This window comes from Bombus pyrosoma, linkage group LG7 (assembly GCF_014825855.1).
Source record: "Bombus pyrosoma isolate SC7728 linkage group LG7, ASM1482585v1, whole genome shotgun sequence".
Taxonomy (NCBI): domain Eukaryota; kingdom Metazoa; phylum Arthropoda; class Insecta; order Hymenoptera; family Apidae; genus Bombus; species Bombus pyrosoma.
The window spans coordinates 8,223,946-8,246,079 of record NC_057776.1 but is presented as its reverse complement, the minus strand read 5'-3'; the positions used below and the strand labels follow the sequence as shown (position 1 = coordinate 8,246,079).

The following is a 22,134-nucleotide window of genomic DNA, read 5'->3' as shown; positions in this document are numbered from 1 at the left end:
TTAAACGTTTCACTTAAAAGTCTCCTGGGAAGTTTCAAAACTTTTTGTATAATAAATCGACTTTTCTTTTTCTTTTTTTTTTTATTGGTAAGCGGGTACAGAACGAAGGAAAAGTTGAGTCGTAGCATACGCGAAAGCAACACGGCCCATTCACCGTCAGTGCTTTATTCCTCCGAGCCGAGCCGAAGCGAGATTTATCGACGTAGATAAAGGGAGAATTTTAAGTGAAATCTGTCTCGTTATAAATTCGCCTATCGAAATGTCCGGTTTAACGAGTCGACTGGTTCGTGCGTCGCGCGTAAAGCATCGATTTTTCGCATATGCGAAAAATGGTGCGCTAAAGTACGCGCTGCCACGGTGTCGTTCGTAATAGGCGTCGTTGGAATTTCCTGGCTGTCTTTTCGTCGATGTGTGTCTCGTCTGTTTACGACGTCGGGTCGTAAGCAGGAAGTCGAGGGAACGTGCGTCGGGACAGGAAGAAAAAGGCGGAACAAATAGGTGGGGAAAGAGAAGAAAATGGCGTGGAAGATTGAAGAGGCAACTCTCGATGGAGATTCGAGAGTAGTTATTGTCATTTCGCGTTGCACAATAATACGGGGCTTTGATTAATTAGCGGTTTGATAGATTGCCTCGCAGTGGCGCGGAGTATGCAAAATAATGAATCCGGTATACTAACTAGGAAGATGAAGATGAATTATTATAACTAGAAGAAGAAGTGGAGAGTGGGGATGGGAAGGGACGATAATAATAATGATGATGACCATGTGAATGGAGAAGGCCCTTTGCCAGTAGCTAGACCGTCCACGTTGTGTCGTCCGTTGATTTTCTCTTCAAATTCAATCGGTGTATCAATTTTACTCCTATAGACGGCTCGATTCTTTTCGCCTGCGAAAAAGACGTTAAACCCGAAGAAATATTGCTTCTGGTATTATTACAGTCAGCCAACGACGATTCGTCCAGACCCTATAGTATGCGTGTCTCATTTGTTGCATTCACTCGTCAAACGTGGTTGAAACGTTGCGAATTGTAATATTCGAGTACGTAGCAAACGCTTAATTCCGTGTAAAGATGAATGGATAACCGAGGTGTCTTCGACGAAGCTACCTGGTTACAATGATCGTCGCGAGAGCAAACTAGGGTCAGGGAGTAGCATTGACTCTCTTCGAACGAATGTACCAACGATCTTCGATTGATCATAGACATTAGAGAAGGGTAGTTGCTGATTATCATAAAAGACAATAGAATTAACTTCGCGTTGTTTAACGACCGTCGTAAATTTCTGACGCCAGCTTTGCATACATCATACGAATTGTCTCTCCTTTCTTTGTACGTACGCGTTTATGTCAGTAATTTGCTGACAAGATTTCCTATGGATCGTATGTAGTTACGCAAGATTCGATACATCCATAATAACGACGGGGCAAATAGATAGCAAGAAATTGATAGAATTTCTGTCCAAATACCGAGTCCTCTAGAATTTTATAGAAACTGCTCTAATTTCTTCTGTGGATAAAGTATCGCACGAACAAGGTTTCTGAAAGGGATCGTAATACATAGAAATTTAAGAATTAAATTACTTGATCAGACAATTCCATATCAGCAATTATACTATGGTATATTAATTTCTCAAAATCGATCCTATCGATAAAATCATTTCGGATAAAGTTCCAGATCCTCGTATTCGATTTCCTAAAACGTACAATTTTAAATACATAGAATGAAAATCGAATAATATTTAGATAGTTCTCGGAACCGTATGCATACGCGCAGACTGCAAAGTATAAAACTCGCGTGAACGTTTACAGTAGCTCTTTAGGAAAATTCACGAGCCACGAAATACGTAAAAACAAACTACTAGGTGTTCAGTTTCGATGCCGAAAGAAGCGAGTTCCCCGGGATGCGAGACGATCGTGTGACAATTACCAAAACGATCTCCGCTATAAGATGCTATATTTACACCGGCGTATTCGAAAACGTGAGTTCGAGGCTGCAGGGAGTCTGTCGCAACCACGCCGCTCAACCTGTTCTTGGATCGCCGTGCCATCGAATCGGCATCACTCCCGACGAAGAAGAAGAGAACGATCTCCACGAGGAGAGAGTGCACAGTAGAGGAGGAGACGGGGTCCTCGTTCGTTCAATAAAACTGGAGAAATCGCCGGCAGTAAAGCAAACGTACGAGGGGTCTGGACCCCACCCCTTCCCACATTGTCCCATGTAATTAGGTGGCCGTTCGGTGGAAGGCCGATCGCCGTAGAAACGCGGGTGCTCCAAGCGTTAATGGGAACCATCCTGGCCTATCATTACGCGTAATACGGACGTGTAATACCGGCTTCAAGCCACGCACATTCGCACGGCCGGTCGTATGTATGTATAAAAGTCGGAGAGCGCGCGTAAAACCGACGTTTTCTACCTGACGACTCGTTCATCTTTTCTCTTTCTATCCTCTTTTCGACGTGCATTTTCTGGACAAGAGGCACGTCCACGAAACGAAAAAAGAGGCTAATAGAAAGGAGAGCGGCCAGACAGAAGATACACGATGGAACGTAACGTTCTCTATCCTCCTGGCGCGCCTAGATGTACGCGCGCGTGCACGAACACGCGCAATACGGAAGAATTCAGCGTGGCCGTGATCACGCTATTCCGAGAACCTTATATTGTTACCATTATCATTAGCATCGAAACGACGCAGGAGCGTCTCTCGAGGGACCCGGCTCTAGGCTATTTTGCGGGCTGGTTGACGCGGAAACCGACATTACACGGCTAGGCCAAGGGGATCCATTAGAAACCATTAGGCGCTTTACAGGTTAGGTTCGTCGCGGTGGTGTTCCCGTGACTAGCGAAGAAACAGAATTATCACCGACTTTAATGTAGGGGCAACCTTTTTACCGAGCTTCCTGAGATTTCCTAGGCTGGACACGCCTCGCTCAGAGACACCAAGGTCGCAATCTTCGCGGTACCGTTAGAACATCGTAAATTAATTATCCCTTCGCACCTCCGAGAGACCGTTAGTTAGTGGTTCACGGGAGACTTAATCTTATCGGCGTTCCTACGAATGATTCATTCGTATCGTTATAATATAGGGCTATGGTACTAAGAATTTTCTAAGATATTCGAATTTCTAGCCTTCGCGTTATAATTCATTTCCTAGTTTGTTCTCAACTTTGGTCATATTCCTTCCGGTCTTTAATGTTTCATCGAGAGACATCGATGTGCGTATAAAGATATTATTACACGTGAATCTTAAAATACAAGTGCGGCGAATAACGAATTTACAGATTCCGACGACGAACGTAGGAATAGTTAGTTATGCATAAAGAGATTGCTTGAAAGAAACTGAAAATACGTACTCGTGTTTGAACGATTTTAACAGGAAACGTAGAAATTATTTGAAGAGCAAGAAGTATTAAACACCGGGTCCTTATATATCTTCAAAGTAATTTTTGACAAAATCAACCGGATAAACTCTTCGCTCGTTCTATCATCGAAATAAAATGTTACATCAAGGTTGATTCACGAATTCCGAGAAAAAGTAGCAAGCCCAATAACAGTCTTATGGAAGAAGGCGTTAATTTACTTTATTCGATTACTAAGTGCTTCTAAATGAAATTTTATAGTTAGAAATTCAATCGCATCGCTCGAGTACTCATCACGTTCTTGGTAACACGAGAATATAGAAACGTTTCTCCGAGTCGATTCCTCTGGGCACGCCATTACTAACGACCGGATATCAGGCTGGTATCGCATTATCGCGGTTGATACCACTCGGACCAATAGAGACATTCCTATTAACGCTTTCTGTAGGTGGAATCGAGACGCTTCGAGCGGTTGGCGAGAAGGAAACATGTATCGCGACGCCCAAGGCGTTGTGAAGAAGATTCGCGTTATCCAGAAGCATTGTCGGTGCGTTTCATGCGCGTGCTCCAACCAGATATCGTAGAACTTTATAACAGCTGTCGATAATCAAGCAACATGGAAATACTTTGGCCACATGAGTTAAAAAATCTGTTTTCATTTTTATAACTTTTCTACTAGAGCGGACTGATACAAATTGCCGTTAGTCAAAGCGGGTCGATACGAGTTGAAGCTGGTAGAAGTAGATTGATGTATGTTAAAGTTTTTAATTTCAACATTGGAGAGATAAATTTATAGCTAACTGATATTCATAGCGATAAACTATTGCAGTCTCGACTATGATACCTACTTTCTCTTCCAATAAATACGATTTCAATATTTCTCTTACTAGCTCCTTGTCTCTGCAAGCTCTTTCTCTTCCGAGATTGTTCAAATGCCAAGTCTCTTTGGCTATCAAAATATCTGAATCTTAATTTTAATATCAATCATCATTGATCTTGTGTCTGTAATGACGCGCAACAGCTCGCTCGAATCACTAAATCTTAAAACATTCTACGTTTTAAGATATTTTCTTATCGCTAGACTGCTGATATCCTAACGTAATTAAAGAAAAGTAATCCTAGACAGAGGATTGTTTCACCTATTAGATATCCTAATGGGCACTATACTTTGGATATTTCACGTATTATACGAACCATCGCTATAGAAACAATCTTCGATCCTGAACCTTCCAAGAAACGTTCTTCCAAAAATTTATCCGCACCTTACCAATTTGTTCTGTTATCGCTCTATTACGGGAAAGATCCGGGCTTGCCAGTGGCACGAATTAATTGCCGCGTTCGAGCGGATAAATGATGGCTTGTCAGGACGATAACCGAAAAACAGCAGAAGCAAAGCGAGGAGGCTCGCTATCATAGATGTAACGCCTGTGCCGCGAGAGGCGGCCCGCTATTATCTTGCGGCGCGCATTCACCCATGCCACAGAGGATCTCTGAAGTTTATGGTGGTTGTCAAAGCAGCTGAATGCTGGCCGGGACGCGGAGGTCCTTTCGTCGGCGAAACGACGTCGTGATCTTCCTTTTCCCTTTATTACCCTCCGCTTCGTCGTTTTTCCCGAGATGCTTCTCACCGCGGCTAGCGATTTTGCTTGGCATCTTCGTGAACGTCCACCGTGCCAGGTCGTGCGTGCTATTACGCGTGAATTTTACTCGCGCAAAGCATTATGTCTGATTTAAAGCCCTGTTTGCAATGCGGCGACATTTTATTGAGGAATATCGGCGGGATAAGATGGTCGGAGGGGGTTGCTTCTGCGACCTTGGATGCTGGAAAGTCGATGGATGCTGCTTGCTGAAAATTCATCCACGATCGGTGGATCTTACACTTGCGAATTTATATGAACGATCTTGATAAAGAGTGATCTTGCGAACTCGTGTGAACGATCTGGACAAATACTTATCTTCTATTATCTTCTAGTTGGAGAGAAGATTCCACATTCTGATTTGAAATACCTTTTTCAATGTATGACAAGTGATTACTTTTCGTGTATAAAACTACGTTTGAAAGTTGACATTTTAGAGAACAAAGTAGCAAAGAGAAGCAAATCGGAAAGATATTGTTGCGAATAGAGTATAGAGTTTGATTCGAAGTTGGTTTCTTTTAAAAAGAAAAAGACTATAGATTATACATGTTCATTGATAGTACTCGTATATTATATATAAGCATGTGATCTTTAAGATCACTCGATTGAAACTTACGTAAATGGTCGTTACAAGTTATATCAAGGCAGTTGAAGAGTATTTGAATGTCGCTCAGCCTTATTCAGGATTACCTGCTACTTCTAGAAATAAGTATAGATAAATTCAAAATAATTATAAACAAAATTCGTCAAATTTTTACGTCAAAAAGTCTCCACCGTCCCAAACACTTGAACAACTTCATTCTAGCAGTTCAACAGCTTCGACACACTAATCGTGGGAATAATATTAGAAGGAGAATTGTCCTTTAAATCTCAAAATCAATTTCTATAAAATTCCGAAGAAGATTGAATTGCAATTTTCAAGATCACATACGTCTTCGCGGGACTGTCAGACATTAGCAAAGCAATTGTCGAAACTGACGAGCGCGCGGTTCATCGCAGCGTTGTAAACGAACCCTCAGCGAGTTGATGTTCGCCTGATAAATGTACGACCCTGTCTCACGGATGCATTAGGCGATTAAGAGGCAACAAGTCTCTTTATCTAGCTCTAAGTACCTTTTCTTTCGCAAGCGATAAGCTTTACTGCGCCGCGTTTCGTTTCATTAACGTCTTCTTTTTTCCTCGCCTTTCCTTCGATATCCTCTCGTTCGACAATCCCGGTCGAGCATTCGCGAAGCTTCTTCTAAAGCGATCGAAGTGAAACGAACGATGATGAAACGTTCGTACGAGGGCGACGATCGAACTAAGAACGAGTATGCGTGTACACATTTTATCGACGGGTGTTGCATTCGAGAGGCTGTTTCTTCTCGTAGATTTTACGAGCTCGCCAATCTTCTCGAGGGTAACTAAGTTTCATCGAGGTAATTTAGTCGTAACCAGCCGGGACGTTGCAAGATTTCTAATTTTATTAGCTAGCGAATTTAGATAACGATAAGGAAAGCGAACTAGGATATAGCAGTATATCGGTGTCTGGTTCCTAGTTGCGTTAGCCATCGTCTGTACCATCGCGATACTCACGATAATTACAGTAATTGTTAAACGTTGTATGCGCAGGCGAAAAAAATGACAACCAGAATGTGTGGAGTGTACCTGTTCGTCTGCAGTCGCGTTGAACGACTTTTCTCGATTTCATACTCGTTCCACGTTGCACAACCATCGCCACCGTACTACTCTCTCCCTCTCCCCTCTCTCCCTCGTCCCTCGATTCATGGCGACCGAGAGAGAGAAAATTACTAATACCAGAAAATTACGAAACGACCTCTAAAGTAAAAGAAGTTAAACACGGGACGATTTACGTTAACGTCTCTCCCCAGCCTGGCTTCCACGAAATCCTCCACCTCGAGGTCCTTTTTCCTCGGGCGTATCCTGTACTCGGCTGCTTTTACGAGCAAGAAGGAGCCAGGGACCGGCTGCACACGCCGGGCAACAGGTACACCAGCCGCGTGCGCGCGACCCGATCGCGTGTGTACAAACTCCGACGAAAAAGGAGGAAACGAGGCGGACGTCGGTGGTAGCGGGTGATACCACCCATTTCCGGCAGCCCTCAGGCCATCAGGTATCGGACGACGACTGCAAATAGCTTACGTGCTGCTGCGTGCCACCGTTCCACTCCTTTCAAACTCCATTCTTTTTCCGTTTATGTTTCTCTGGCTGCTTCTTCCAGCCTGATGGTCTCTTCCTTCGTGGATCACGCTTCATCGTCGCGAACGAACGAACTGGAAAATTTTTTTTCGGTCATCGCTTTGGAGAAAGATGGTGTAGCTTACGACGATCTTGTTAATAGAATCACTTGCTTTACGAACCCGATTTAGTAGGTTTTTGTATTATTGATTGATCAGAAGATATTAAGGAGGATCGAAAGATAATACTCGTTGGAAGATTGGTGGGGAAAGTAGTAGCGGAAAATGAAAATGAAGACTGTGATCGAAGATTTGTTTAACGTCGGAATTTTCATACGATCTGGATTTTCTATCATATCGACATCCTAAATAGCTCGGAGGAGTGGCTAGAAAAATCATTAGCTTCTGGATAGTTAAAGGATAGTAACATTATGTGCGTTTCTGAATACAGATTACTATTTCTTCAAACGATGATTACGGACGTTCTCGATTTACGCACGATAATAATCTCGATAGAGTTGTACGTAATTAACACCGAAGGTCAATAAGTACTTACAATCCAAGTAGAGTTTTTATAAGTTTAATTGCACTCATACTAATAATAATAATAATAATAAAGGCAATATGAAACCATCTTAAACTTTCGTACACTGTATCCAATTCCACGAAAACTCGATTCTAATCGATTTTGATGGGTTCGTTAGGAACGCACGACTGTCGAAAATGATCTTAGGAAGTTGAAATTAAAAATCTACTATCCAAATGGTAAGGAGAGACGTACAATCTCGTCGCGTTTTATATTCTCCTATCATCTTGTTACATCTAAAAGCACATTGAAATATATATGTTAAAAGCGCAATCTAAAAGTATCGTTTCAAAAACGAAATTAAAAACCTACGACGAGTAAAGTAACATGAAATCTCCTATCGTCCTGTTACATCTAAAAATCCATCTAATACCTGTTTATATTTGAGTCTTACTTGTACAATATTCCACGATGGAATAACTTCGCAGCATTTCAAACAAAAAATTCTTCTCCATGCCTTACACGGATTAAACGAATTCTAAATAACTTGAACTTAAGATTATAACCTCGTTTACGAGATAGCGCGAATAGAAACATCTGGAGGTGAACGTATCGGCTCGTTGGATGTTCGCTAGGTTAGCTGACCCGGAACACTGCGTTTAGCCGGTCGTTATTTTTGCTTGTTCGCTCGCGTGCGGTGCGTGCGGATACGCGATATTCCTGAAGGAAATCCAGGAATGCTGATCCGCTCCGGTGGACGCGCGCGAGCGGTCGTCCGCGTATGGGCGGGCATTGCGCGCGGAGCAATAAACTATCGTTAATATACCCGCCGATCGAATACATTATCGTTCTAACGATTCGATATATAGAACGTCTCGGGTAATCGGCCATAAATTTCGTGCAACGAAAATTAAACGAAGAAACTGTGGGGTGACTTACCGCAGATTCTTTCAGAGCTTCAAACGAAACCTGAAAAAATGAACAAACTCGTATTGCATGATGCTATTCGTCGTTATTGTCTTACTTGGCAATCTTTTTGTTCGTTGTAAACATCTTTTAATTGCTGCAGATTGTTATTATCAGATGTATGCGAGTAAGTGACATAGATTTCGCGATTCAGTATTTAATCCTGGTATTTAATTCTGGTTGTCAGGAATATTTAGTAATTCAATATTTTGACATTTCTTCCATTCGCATCGTTTCATTTATTTATAACGTGAAAATTATTTGATATTATCTATATTCAGCGATACCTAGAAAGCATGAAAACAAAAGAAGGAGGGCTACTTTGTAAATAAATTCACGAATATTTAGAAGCTTCCTCTTCCTTAATCAGAACATTTCCTATCAGACAATTCAATCGCAAAGGTATCTTTCAATTTCTAGTCTATCGTATCATAAAAAATCGTCCAAGTGTAGAGGGTTAACGAAGATTAAGGATAACGTTGCTCGATAATATTTCGTACCTTGAAAAGCTATCTTCTGGCGACATTTTTCTCAGCTTCCCTCGATCGAGATATCGATACGAGCATTTGTCATACGGAGCGCATATTTATTTTCAAGAGCGCACACCCAAAATACACGGATATCTCGCCTCGAGGGCGGTTACGCAAGAATAATAATTATCGTTCCGATGTACCTGGAGAATCGTGAGCGGTGCTGATCAAACGAATCTGCCGAACGAGTCGCCGGGAGTCGTGAACAGTGGGGAATAGGGAGAAACGAGCCTAAGGGACCCAACGAAGTACCACAGGACCCAGCAGCACCTGGCGCGATCGAGCCCTTAGGATCTCGAGGCCGCGACACGCGGTGTCGATTGTGTTCGATTCGCGGAACTTCAAATTTTGTTAACAAACTTTCCTTCTATCCGTAACTGTTTACGAATTAACTCTTAACGTTGATTTCACCCTTTAAACTCGACTTAGAAAAATACATATGTATCTGCCATTTTCGATTGTTCTTCAAACCTGCAAGGTTTCATCCAGATCGAAGTCAAACTGTCCGCTAGCTTCCCTTGCACGAGGGAACGTGGGATCGACCCAACTCTCGGGTACAACGTTTTAAGCACACCTCATAGCACACCTACTTTCTCAATATCGTTTTCTCTCGCATCTTCGAAATCTTCCATAAAGCATTAACCTCGTGATTCTTTATTAAAACTACCATAAACCCGGTGAACGAAAAATGTTGGGCTCGTAACTCCGAGTCAAGGAGGTGCAACAGGTAGCAAGGGTATAATCGTTCGATGCAATCAAGATCGTGAAGATTAACCTGTACGAACCGGGGGATGTACGCGTCAGGCCAGGAGCGTCATGCGTTCCGCAATTTTCACGCGGTGTTCGCGCCGAAATCGGCTCCGCGTAGGCAGATAATTGCTAATAGGTGGCCGAGCGCACGGCTAGTAGCTTGGTCTTCCACGTGGGAACGTGTTCTCTCCCGCTGGAGAAGCGTAAAACCGGCGATCCACTGGGAAGTTATGCTATGCTACGTTAAGTATAAAGATATTCGTTTCGATGTTCCAATACATATTTATGTATTTGTATATACGACATACATAAATATTTTTGAAGTCAACGTATAACATAGCTTAGCTCGGCTTCTGAGACTTCGAGCCGCCTTTGGCCTTGTTGTCCGCGGCCGCCAAGTCGGAAGGGAACGCTTATCAGCCAGCGGAATTGCAGCTCTCGCGGCTCCCGATGCCACCGCGTTCACCGCAGATAGACGCGCGATTAGAAATGTCTTGCTTCGATGTCAGCCGGCAATTAACCGTGCCTCGGTACGTTCTGGTTTATGAGAAACTTAGCCGACTTGATCAATCAGAATGGTATCTGCAGCTCCACTGAAAACCGTTTTCTAGGGTCGAGTAGATTTTTTTAATCGGATTTAATATTGTTAGTTTAATACCAACACTTCCGTATACTTCAACATACCTTTATTTGCAAAGTAAACTATCTCGCAATCCTGCCTGTTCCATCTAAATCGATATAATGATACTAAATAGAATTTCTACATTATACACTTAACGATCGAATTAATTATAAATCAAGATCAAACGATATGAATTTCTTTCGATCAGTCTTTGCAGCTTCAAAGAATTCTAATTCGATGCTATTAGATTTTTAACGATGATTAAGACACAAGAATAGACAATGGGCTGCGCTTATTAATAATTAACAAGCAGCAGAAACGTAACGAGCGTCCTTTAACGATCACGGAGTGACGTTGAGAAAAATCAGAGCGCGTTAAATTATTTATTAAGAAGGATCAGATGCCACGGTAGCGATGCAGGAGCCACCGTTCCCTCGTTAGAGTAACCTCGCCGAAGAATCGCCGCGGGTGACATCGTTTAGCCTTTAATTAGTTCCACAGGATATTAAGATTTGCGGGCTACGTACACACACGTTCCATTTCCTACCATGTAAGTACGTGATGTGAAGATGAATAGGCATAGGAAACGAAAATCGATATCGCTGAATCACGAGTTGCTACGCCTTCTGACCGGAGGCGTCACAAGATATAATATATCGATTCCCGCCCGGCAACCGAGCTTCTCGAGAAGCTGAGGCGGTCGAGAAAAATATTTATTTGCTACTACCTATAAAATGAATGAAAATACATATGTAACTTAACAACGACGCGATGTCGAAGAGCGAATGGAACTTTATGAAGATCAAGCAATGAAAATATATAAAATAGCGCTTTGCACGTAACACGCTTGCCTTTTTGATATATTGATATTGAACTAAAGAGTATTTGGAGATTCAATTTGTGGACCGTGTTCACTTTAGAAAATTGCTAATAAAAAATATATTGTATTAGGAAAGTATGTGTTAAAAAAATGAAGATTATATTGAACCTTTTTAGCCAACAAAATATGTTCCAGAAATGCTAATTATTTTAAATTATTCCATTTTTTCTTCTTTTTTGTCAGCGTTAAGGTAAAGTAATTTTATGTATCTGGAAATGCTTTAATGAAATTACATTAGCTTATCAACCCGCTACTCGAGGAAGTTGACAAGAAATGTTGATTCGACGTTGATTCGACGATATTAGAATTACTACTATCTTAAATAGAATAATTTATTTATTAGATGGGCAAGCGAGAAATAAAATATGTTTCTTCTTCGCACGATTAAATAGAAGCTTCGTCTAATTGCACAAAATTTGCAATAATAAATTTGCATAAACACGAGCAGTTTGGTAATTAGCTTAAAATGTAATTCATATAAATAGTTGTACTTTCGATGTAGTTATTAAGCTTATCCGAACAAAGTAGCAACCTGTGTAGCTTTCACGATATACCGGTTGCCAGTTAGATGTCAACGAACGAGTAAATACTACAAAGTTGTTCCTGCGGCCAACTTAAACGGTGGAAAGAATGCGGGCAACGAGTCACCGCGATATTAATTCGTTCGAGCGAGTACACGGCGTTGATCGACGCGCGGAAGAAGCATATAACGAGGAAATAAATAGAGACAAGCTGGTCCGTTCGTTCGACCGAGACACGATAGGACGACAAACGGCGCCGGCGTTCCGAGCCTTTTAATTTTCGTCGTCCAGCTTGGACACCGACCAACTTAAATCCTACGATCGTCCCATCGCATGCTGACGCGTCCGTTGTCGCATCTTCGCGGTGTCGATCGATCACGTCCACGAGGAAACACCTGCGGTTCCGTCGTCGAAAAAATAAATCGCACGTGCTCGTAGGAATCGTTTTTTCGGGCCATCTGTGCTTAGCTTTAGAGAAAGAAAACGGAAAATTTAATCGGTCGACCTTTACTTCACCGCAACTATAGCTAGTGTTTGTCAAACGACGGAAAAATAATATCATTGAATCGTTGTTGTTGTTTATTACTTTCATACTGTCACAAAATGTCCGGATATCGCTTACAAGATCGATTAGTTTTTTAATTCCTTCGTTTCACTTCATAGTAGTCGTCGACGGTGATCTGGGATTTATATTTTGTACGAATATTAAAACGAATCATTTGATGGATAAAATTAAACGATTGATCCCTGTTACGATCCTCGGTTGGTATTCCAAAAGAAGAAGTTCAAGTATACTCGTGATGCAAAAACTCGTACAATGGCGGGGCTTACTAACAGCCAAACTCATCATAACGAAAGAATCCATACAATTCAATCCTAACAATAGTTTCTCCGCAAAGACTGATGGTGTAAAAAACCTCAAAGAATTCCACTAAACTGCTCGTTCGCCAAGGGAACCACGAAACACACCGATCAAAGGAACAACCAACGTAGAAGAACAAGACCCAGCATCAACCAGAGTCACGCATTTCCCTTCGCGCACCCGTGAGACTCTCTCATGCCCCTGACTCGAAAAAGCCACAGCTTCTTCACCACGTTCCAGAAACACAGCGTTCAAACGACGATCACGTAGACTCGCGGTGATACACACGCTTAACCACCAACGACCACGGCTCTGCAGCGGTATAATCGTTGGGTTAGCGTGGACTGTGCATTTTCACATTCCACGAGTTTGCACGGTTTTGCTGCGAGTTTCCACCAAGCAAAGAGTTCCGTAGGTGGGCATGTAGGAGCCAGACAGACTATCCGAGTATCGGTCCTTGCGAACTCTCTGGACGATATCGACGTTCCTATAGGAGACCTTATGCCGGGAGACCGAGGTGTGGACAGGACTCGATCTACATGAGAATACGATGGGCCCCATAACGAGAGAACGTGTAACGCCCACGCGATCGCTCTGGTATCCGCACTTCTACACGCGGCTCATACACGAACACCTTATCCTCTATTCTCTCCTCCTCTTCTTCTTCTTACTCTCTTTCGTTCGACCTTCTTGTCTGTGAGCAGAGGAACGATGATGAAGAGCAAGCTGAGCTCGGGGAGATCCATTCTAACGAACGTTGCTCGCTGGATTTATGTCGCCGTTTATCAAGCGTCCGATGAAAACGTAAGCCCCTACGAATAGAGGGAGGCCGACTGCTACGTCCAAGTTCCGACGAGAAACTCGTTGATACCCCTATATTCTGACGTTGTGTTATTATTCCTGGAACAGCGGCCCCGGTAACTCGGTAGCCGTTTTGCGAGTTCGTTGCGCGTCCCTGCTGTTTCGCTCAACTTGTACCTCTTTAAGGTGGGATCTGCTATGAGCGTCAGACGCGAGCTTCTAGATTCATCACTCGTTTACCGTAACAATGATCTATGTAAAAAATTACAATTTTCCAATGTTCTAATTTTGTAAGAATATCGCATTAAACGTGACGATTGGTACAATCGAAAATATAAACTCATCTTCTACTACTATAAAATAATATAAACATATTATAGTATTTTTCTTTTAGTTTGATAAATCCACATTTATCCCTAGAACCTTCTATGTTGCGACACACTTTATTTAATATTGCGTCGTTGCATGAAAAACGAAACGTAAGAAGAAAATTTCAACCAGCGTTATGCACGTTATCTCGTCGATGAACTGAAAAATTGAAGTGGCACGATATTAATGAGCACGAAGAAAAAAGGAGAAGAAGCTACAATAATCAATTGACGTTTGAAAATCGCTTAGAAAATAACAGAAACGTGATTCTCCCCATTGCATCTGTATTCCGTATAAAAGTACGTACAAGTGCGCCTGACCTTTATGGGAGATCCACCTTCAGGTTTTTACCGACCTTTGCGGTTTATGTAGATCAAGTTGGCGAAATGGGACCTGTCAAGGGATCCTAAATAGGACGTATCGGTAAGATTGGATCGCCCGTGTCGTTTGAAATTGTGGGAAGAGCGAGTCGATTCTTGAAACGTTCGTTCGTTGAACGTGATGAGTTAGAAACGATCCTTCGAGCAAGTTTGAATAAGAATGAGAGTACGAGCGGTGAACGGTGGCTGATGATGAGTTGGACTACGTTGAATGGACGCGTGGTGAAAGGGATGCATAATGCGTGCTGATGAGTTTGATATTTACGATTCTACGTTACTGTGAGCTATAGGGATTAGAATTCATATGAACGGATCAGATTGATGTATGAATTCTAATTCACATAGAGATCGATCGAGCGTAATTCTAATCGATAAAGTCGCGTTTCCACAACTTAACGTCCGATTCTCAAATATGAGAAGTCTAACAGAGGCTGGATTATCGTTATCGCGAGCATCGAATATTTTATTTCACAAGAATAGAGCGAAGAAAAGATTTTTAGAATTAAATCTACTATCCTTCGCATAGTTCGATAGAATAATAAATATGTAAATGTCATTTGAAATATAATAAACGTGAAATGTCTGCATGATGAGGAAGCGTGATTTTTCCGGCGAAATTGCAAAAGTCGAGGAAGTAATCTTAGACTTCATACTTTCCTTCGTTAAACGGAATATAAAGACGCGGCAGGGATGTAAGAAGGAAGAAGACCTTGGAGCAAACCCTAATGGATTAAATTTTACGCGATAACCATGGTTACGGGGTAGCAGCTATTCACTGGACTTACGCGATCAACCACGAAGAGAAACAGAGGGATGTTCCACGGAGTTGCGACGCTACGCTTCGCAGCAACGTGGTAGAGGAAAATCTGCAATTTCAAAAAATTGTTAATTAGATCAATCGTTCGTATAAATAAAATACACGAATTTGCATTATGTGTATAGAGCATTGTTGGAAAGAAGATGATCCGATTGGTTGTATCGTATAAACTCAACACAATCGTAAAGATAGATACGCGTATTGGCCGAAAGTCTCACATATGCAAATAAAACGGTACAGCAACGCGTGACGGTGAACGATACAGCAATACCTGCCTTGCTCCTGTGCCGTCTCGCTCGTCGTCTTTCCAGCAACACATATTCCTATCTTTCATGCAGAATTATTCTTTACTTATTTACGTTTCCTGTCTGATTTTTCATGTGCTTCGTTCGTCTGCTTATATCTTGTCTCGATTCCTTTATATTCTATCCTTGTTTGTTAATATTCCACGTTATCCGTTTACTATGTACGCTTATATTATATGCTATGTGTTGTTCGATTATTTACATCCTGGGTTTGCCCCTGCAAATCTTAAGTTTATATTTATGTTTATTTACATATTGAATTTATTCGTCCATATACTAGCTTGCTTCAACTACATTCTTGATTTATTTATCCTTTACATTTTCACTCTACCCGTTTACATTTTTCATCTTATTTAAATTCTCACCTCGTCCGATTATATTTCCCTATGTTCTCGTACCAATAGCGCATAATATGTACCTATATGTATGCGTAACACGGAACTCGTCGGATAACACAAACCGCCTCAAACTTGACTTCGAGAAAGGCTTACACCTCGAACAACCTATAAATTCTCTCAGACAACCCAGCTTCGTTTAACACACCACGCGTTCGACAAATAAACCTCTCCATTAAAGAAGCACTTAACCCTCGCGTATCTCGCAGCCCTCTTCTACACAGCGTTTACAAATCATCGACTAATTGTACGCGTTTTCCAGTAGCCGACGATTAATACATGGCATAACCGAGTCTCTCGTAGAGGCGATCCGCGGCGTCGACCGGTCGCTGAAGGCGTACAAGCCGTTGGAGCGGCTTTTCGCCGATTTCCGTCGATTCATCCCGCCACGATCCTACGCCTGCACATATGTATGTACATACACCGTCATCATCGCACGAACGCCGCGTAATTACAGCTTCCGCCGTCTAAGCAAGCTAATGACTTACCAGGAACGATATTCGATCCTCGATCCTCGTCACACGTGACGTTCGATCGCGGAAGCGAGCAGTAAGAACCGATGCAAACGAGTAAATGACGCACAATGGTTCCATAGTCCAACGGTTCGTACTAGCGAATTTTATTCGTGATATCGTTATTTATGCGTTACTAATTAAGAAAAATTTCTTTTTAAGGTTTTAAGGATTTCCTAGCTGTAAAATTTGGATTTAATAGTATTTTCTTGTTAGTAGAAGAAACTGGTCTTACGTAACGAACATAGCCATTACTTTTATATCACGATGGTAGAATTCTTGATAATTCTTCGTTATTTTTGTATTTGTTCCTTTCTTTATACCTTTTCCATTGCACGCGAAGATTCGCAATTCAGAAGGGATTTTTATCCATTGCGAAAACTACAAGAATGTAGGGAATGCACGTTACGTGCAAATTATAGTAGTTCTAATATTTGGTGCTAATATTTCACCTCAAATTTCTTTCGTATAAATGAGCTGCTACTTTAATAAATAATAATCGGATCAATTTTCAACCTAATCTTCTCTCGATTTGACAACCATTTAAAAATACTATTCGTTACAACCCTCGCCCGTACCAAGCCTACGCAAATACGTAAAGGGAAACGTGGTTCGTCTATTCCAGGAACGTACGCCGCGGCTAGATCGTGGTAAAATTATGAAAAAAACCGCGTACTACATCTTCATCAATTAGCGATGCCATGCGACCGGTCGAAAGCGACGTGTAGGAAGCTTGGAATCCATTGTACCAGGAATCGACGTCTCCTGGTTGCACGATCAGTACCCGATTCAGCGTGGCGTATCGTGCCTCGCCAAGCCGAAGAACCAGGCGGAGGACTCTCCCTAGGGAAACCGGGACGACGCGGGGAATGCGATTTGATTCCTTTAGCATCTCGATCCACACGAGGATAGGCGATTTCATTTCTCGAAACAGCGCGCATGACCTTCAAAGGAAAGTTCAGCATGGTGGATTCTGAAAACAGGAGGTCGGGACGCTGGAACACTTGCACCGCAGCAAAAACCATTCTCGCTGATTAGAATCGCGATTTGTCGGTCGTGCATCGTGTGAAAATTGCTAGACAATATAAAAATACATGATTTACGTAATTTTCTCAGTGAGCAGGTTAAGTTCAGTTAACGAGGAAGAATCGTCTATTAACAGGTTGACTGACACGCGAATGTTTTTGCATATCTTTGCCTGGGAATTGCGATAAGTTGAAATTTCCTACGCTGTAACGTTGAATTTTTTCGAAATATTCCGTTAAATTCGCACGCCCTTTTTCCGCCGATGTGTATCTTAATCATTTGCATCGTTGAAAATTTGTTAGTCCATGAAATTTATCTTGCTTCGATCGTTCGAAGAAATTCGGTAATGTGGATCACCGATGGCCTATAGAGGGATGATGCAGCTTTAGTTTTTGCCCAATTTAATCAAACCTTTTTCAAACGAACCGAGCGTATCGAATGCATTAGACGGAACAAATAAATTTATTCGCATGCAAAGTTCATAAAGAAGTAGAAAAACAGACGTAAAATAACCGACACGAGAAGCAATTTAATGCAAATTTCCTGCTACAAATAAGGTTAATTGCCGAACAATTGCACATAGAATACAAGAAACGTATCAAGGGACATAACAAACCGTATCTTTGATACGTTGGAAAGGATCGATAGCTCCTCCTCCCGCGATCACCTAGGGCCTAGACCACACGTATGGCCTCTCCCGCGGATCGAAGCAATCGTTTCTGAGCGCGTTTAATTACAGCTTTCGATAATTGTAGTTTTTGCCGATGATCGTTCGATCGGACCGTAACGTTCCAGTTATGGTTAATCTCTGCGAGGCGAAGTTCCTTTTTTTCACCAAAGCCCTTTTCATCCAGCTCATTAGAGCTCGTTTGTCCATCGATAAAGAATTTTTCTACATATTGCTGGGAGAAACGATCGGTTTTACGGCTGTTTTTAATCAGTTTGTATTCCTCCGGGTCTTTAAGTGCTTCCTATCGACAATTGCAACGCGCAAGAGAAGATCGCGCCACGAAATCGACGAATGGTCGCGTAAAACGTTTTATTTCAATCCTTCGCAGAACTTTCAACTCCTGGCGAGCAAAAACTCTCCACATAATAACATGTTGGTGATTCGCGAGCGTTTGCTACAACGCGGTTAGATCCTTCTCGGTCGATTCGAGTCTTTTCTAAATCGAAGATTTAATGGATATCGTATGCGAGAAAAGTTATCGGTATGTTTCGCACGCTGTCGCAACCGCGTGTAATAATTTCATGGAATCTACTTCAGATTTATCGCGTATGATGATTTCTCTTCTACAGAAACCGTTCGAAGACCGTACTGATCATTCCCGTAAATTAAAAATTACCGAAAAGTGGACAAGTGATGATATTACGAACGCTGTTCTTCAAACTCACCTTAGAGCTTAAACATTATTTGTGTCATCTTCTTGCGGCGAATAGTCTCGTGAAAACAAGTAATTTGTTTTTTAAGAATCGGATATTAATGCTTGTGTGACGAAACGAAGGAATTAATAAAAAGTGAAATTGATCGGTTTGGTCAGAGCGGCTCGGATCTTGTTTCATCTTATGTAGTGGCATTAAAATTGCGTTTGTGAAAGGCGCATTCACCAACGAAACGGTTGCATCCGTGTAAACGCGGCCTAACGAATAGCGGGGCTTTTTGTTGGAACGTGGTAACGATTCGAGGGGACGCGAGGCAAAAGTCACGGCGTCGACGTAGCCAGAGCTTGGCCATCAGCAGCTCCTCTCTCCTTTCTCTGCGGTATCGTCCACTTTACTTTCTGGCCCTGATGAACCGCGTTACTACGTGAGCCTTGTTATACACGCCGCCTGCACGAAAGAGACGGAGGAACAATCAAGACAGGCGGAAAAGCTCATCAACGGACCAGCAACGAAGGAGAAGGGGCACAGAGATTAGGATTGAATCGAAGCCAGGCCTGTTTCGTTGGAAAAATACCAACTCCGGATGATTTATATGCCCGCTACGCGACGTTCGATTAACCACCAACAAGAAAAAGTTGATCCTTTTCTCCTTTCTCTTTTTTGTTCTTCGCAAAGTACGGAAGATTTCGACTTTGCGTTGTTAATTAAACACTAACCCTTTGAGGCTCGAATTTTTATAATCGATGGATTACGTTATTCTCGTATTAACAATGCTCAATTCACATAGGAATTAGCATGTACTAACGTTTGTCAGAAGATACTTTTCAAAATTACCTTCAGAAGGTGATAATTCGAGAACTGAGAACCGCAATGGAGTGAACCGAACCACTGTTATTTTTATAAGATGAGCGTCTCGCGTTTATTACTATATTTTTCATTAGGAAATTTTCACGATAAGTACAGAACGACGACATTTCAAAAGCAGAAATTATCTACTTAATTAAATCTTACACCACTGTGATTTTCACCTCGCAAATTATGATGATGATTAGCTTCTAATAAAAACGATTGCCATATAGCAAACGATTAGATCGTCTGATTCACAGAAGGTTTAAGACACGTTAAAGTTCGTCAAATTGTCTTCGAAACGTACCTTCCATAATTATCGTGAATATTATCTTCGAATGAAAAGATTCGCATATGGCGAACGATCGGATCGGATCAGACATATGGCGATATAAATCTTGATTGATTCTATGGCTTAATATGATTTTTCATTACATCAGACACTCGATAATTAATTGTCATAACCAATATCGGATCGATATTAGAAATATGTCGAATCAAGATCGTGACATCATGGCACCGAGTCAAAGGAACCGGACGTCATCGCTGGCGTCGACAAAAAAACCAAGAAGAGATTCTATCGTAATTGATCGACGGGGTATCTATTTCGTTAGCGACTACCGTTCGGCTCGATTGGTTATCGAGAATCGATCAGGAAAGCTTCCGGACCGTTGGTTGTTCGCAGTCGTAGAAATTTCTTGCCTTTCTCGTTTGCTCGTAGCCGTTGAAAGATATGACGTTGATTGCTCGTCGTGAAGGACCTCGGGATGAACCGCGCGAGTCGATGACCTCAAGGGTGCTCGATCCACCACAGGACGAGCGGTGGAAGGGAAAAAGGACGAAGAGGCCAGAAGAGGGGAGAATCACTATCGGGGAAAAGTGGATTTCCATCGGACGTCGATCGTTCGCGCCGCTGATCACGGCACGTGTTTCCTCGTAATTTGCTTATATTATCTCGAAGATCGTGAAATTGAATGAAAGCTGAGGAAATATTGGAAGAGAGGAGAAAATGAACGTTAGTCGTTATTGCAAGTAATTGATAGGTTTATGTTTGTTGTATATGTAATGATTAACAAGAAGTAAGAGCAAAGAAGAATCGTACATCGCATTGGCCAACTACGCACATGCAGCAAACCGGAAGAGAAAAAGTGAAAACACCGTATGAAGATGCATCGGCTCACAGTGCGCATAATCTGCATGTAACCCGGTAATTTTACGTTATTCTTCTTTTTAGTCGGACCTTGACGCTTTTGCTTGTTCCAAATAATCTTCCACTGTAGAATTATGCGAAACATTTTTCTCACCTCTGATATTTTTGCCCGACGAACCTGAAGTACGCGATATTTTCTCGTTCTTCAATTACGAATTCGAAGCTAATGATGCTTCATAATGTACAAGTACAATATTTAAAATTAAACTTTAAGCTTAATCGATCCAAATAATACGAATTTGTTCCAGGTAAAAAGAAAGCGCAAAATTCGGACATCCTTAATAATAATCATTAGTTTCATGGATTTTTCATGGACCAGAGGGGGAAGAAAATGAGCGAAGGTGACGAAACCTGTCCGTCACGGTTCGTTGAACTATAAAAAGCATAATTAAGCCACTATTAACGCAGGCGTAAATCACGGTGGCCGGCACGAAGCGAAATTTCGTTTATCGCCCTGACTACGAGCTACAGGAATTTTAATTGCTCTTCAATTATCCCCGAAACTTCTGCTCGGTCGACCTGTGAACGCTGAATCTATCCGACGTCCAATCCACATCGCGGCAGCATCGATAAAATCCTTTCGAGTTAATCCTGTCTGAAAATAACCATTTAACGATTCGATTAAACGAAACTCGACATAAATTTTTGCCGATCTTTCTTAACATCGACGACCAACGTGTAACTTTGCGAGAATTCAGGATTATCCTGTCAAGTTCTATTATGGCGGACGAAGTTTTAAAGTCGTGAAACAGCGGTAATTTCGATTTCCGCGTACGGTTTAGTACTTGAATCAATTTTTGGCAAAACCCTTTGGCCCACCGAGATCGAGGAATTCGGAACAAACGTCGCCATGATCGCTTTCAGACTAGCAGTTCTTTCAAGTTTCTTGAAAGAATAGAATTCTTTTCTTTGGTCTACGTTTATAGCATGGTTGATAGAACAAATCAAATTTTCGTCATTCCTTAAGCCGGTCACATACCCCAATTTATCGCCTAAGTGGCACTGCAATTACCAAATGCTTAAAAGTTACAATTAAATAGAAATTGGAGAGAAGGATGAAAAGTGGACGAATGAATTTCGTTTATTTATTTACGAGTATGTTTGGTTTGTGATAAATGATAGCATAAAACTGATCTTGCTAATTTTTCAAATTGACAAAGTTGCTTGATTGTTCTTTGTACGAACTATCGCCTAAATGGCGATGGAACTGTGGAATATTGAAAGACACAAATAAAATAAAAATTAAGAGATAAAAGGTAGATAAAT

At 41.7% G+C, this 22,134-nt stretch overlaps 1 long non-coding RNA gene across 1 annotated transcript in view; it reads right to left on the bottom strand.

Moving 5' to 3' along the window:
* LOC122568981 overlaps nucleotides 1–22,134 on the bottom strand; it is a 140,679-nt gene that overhangs the window by 66,851 nt on the left and 51,694 nt on the right. The window contains exon 3 of the long non-coding RNA XR_006317285.1: nucleotides 15,160–15,240. This is a non-coding gene — a long non-coding RNA (uncharacterized LOC122568981). The remainder of the gene's footprint in view (nucleotides 1–15,159; nucleotides 15,241–22,134) is intronic.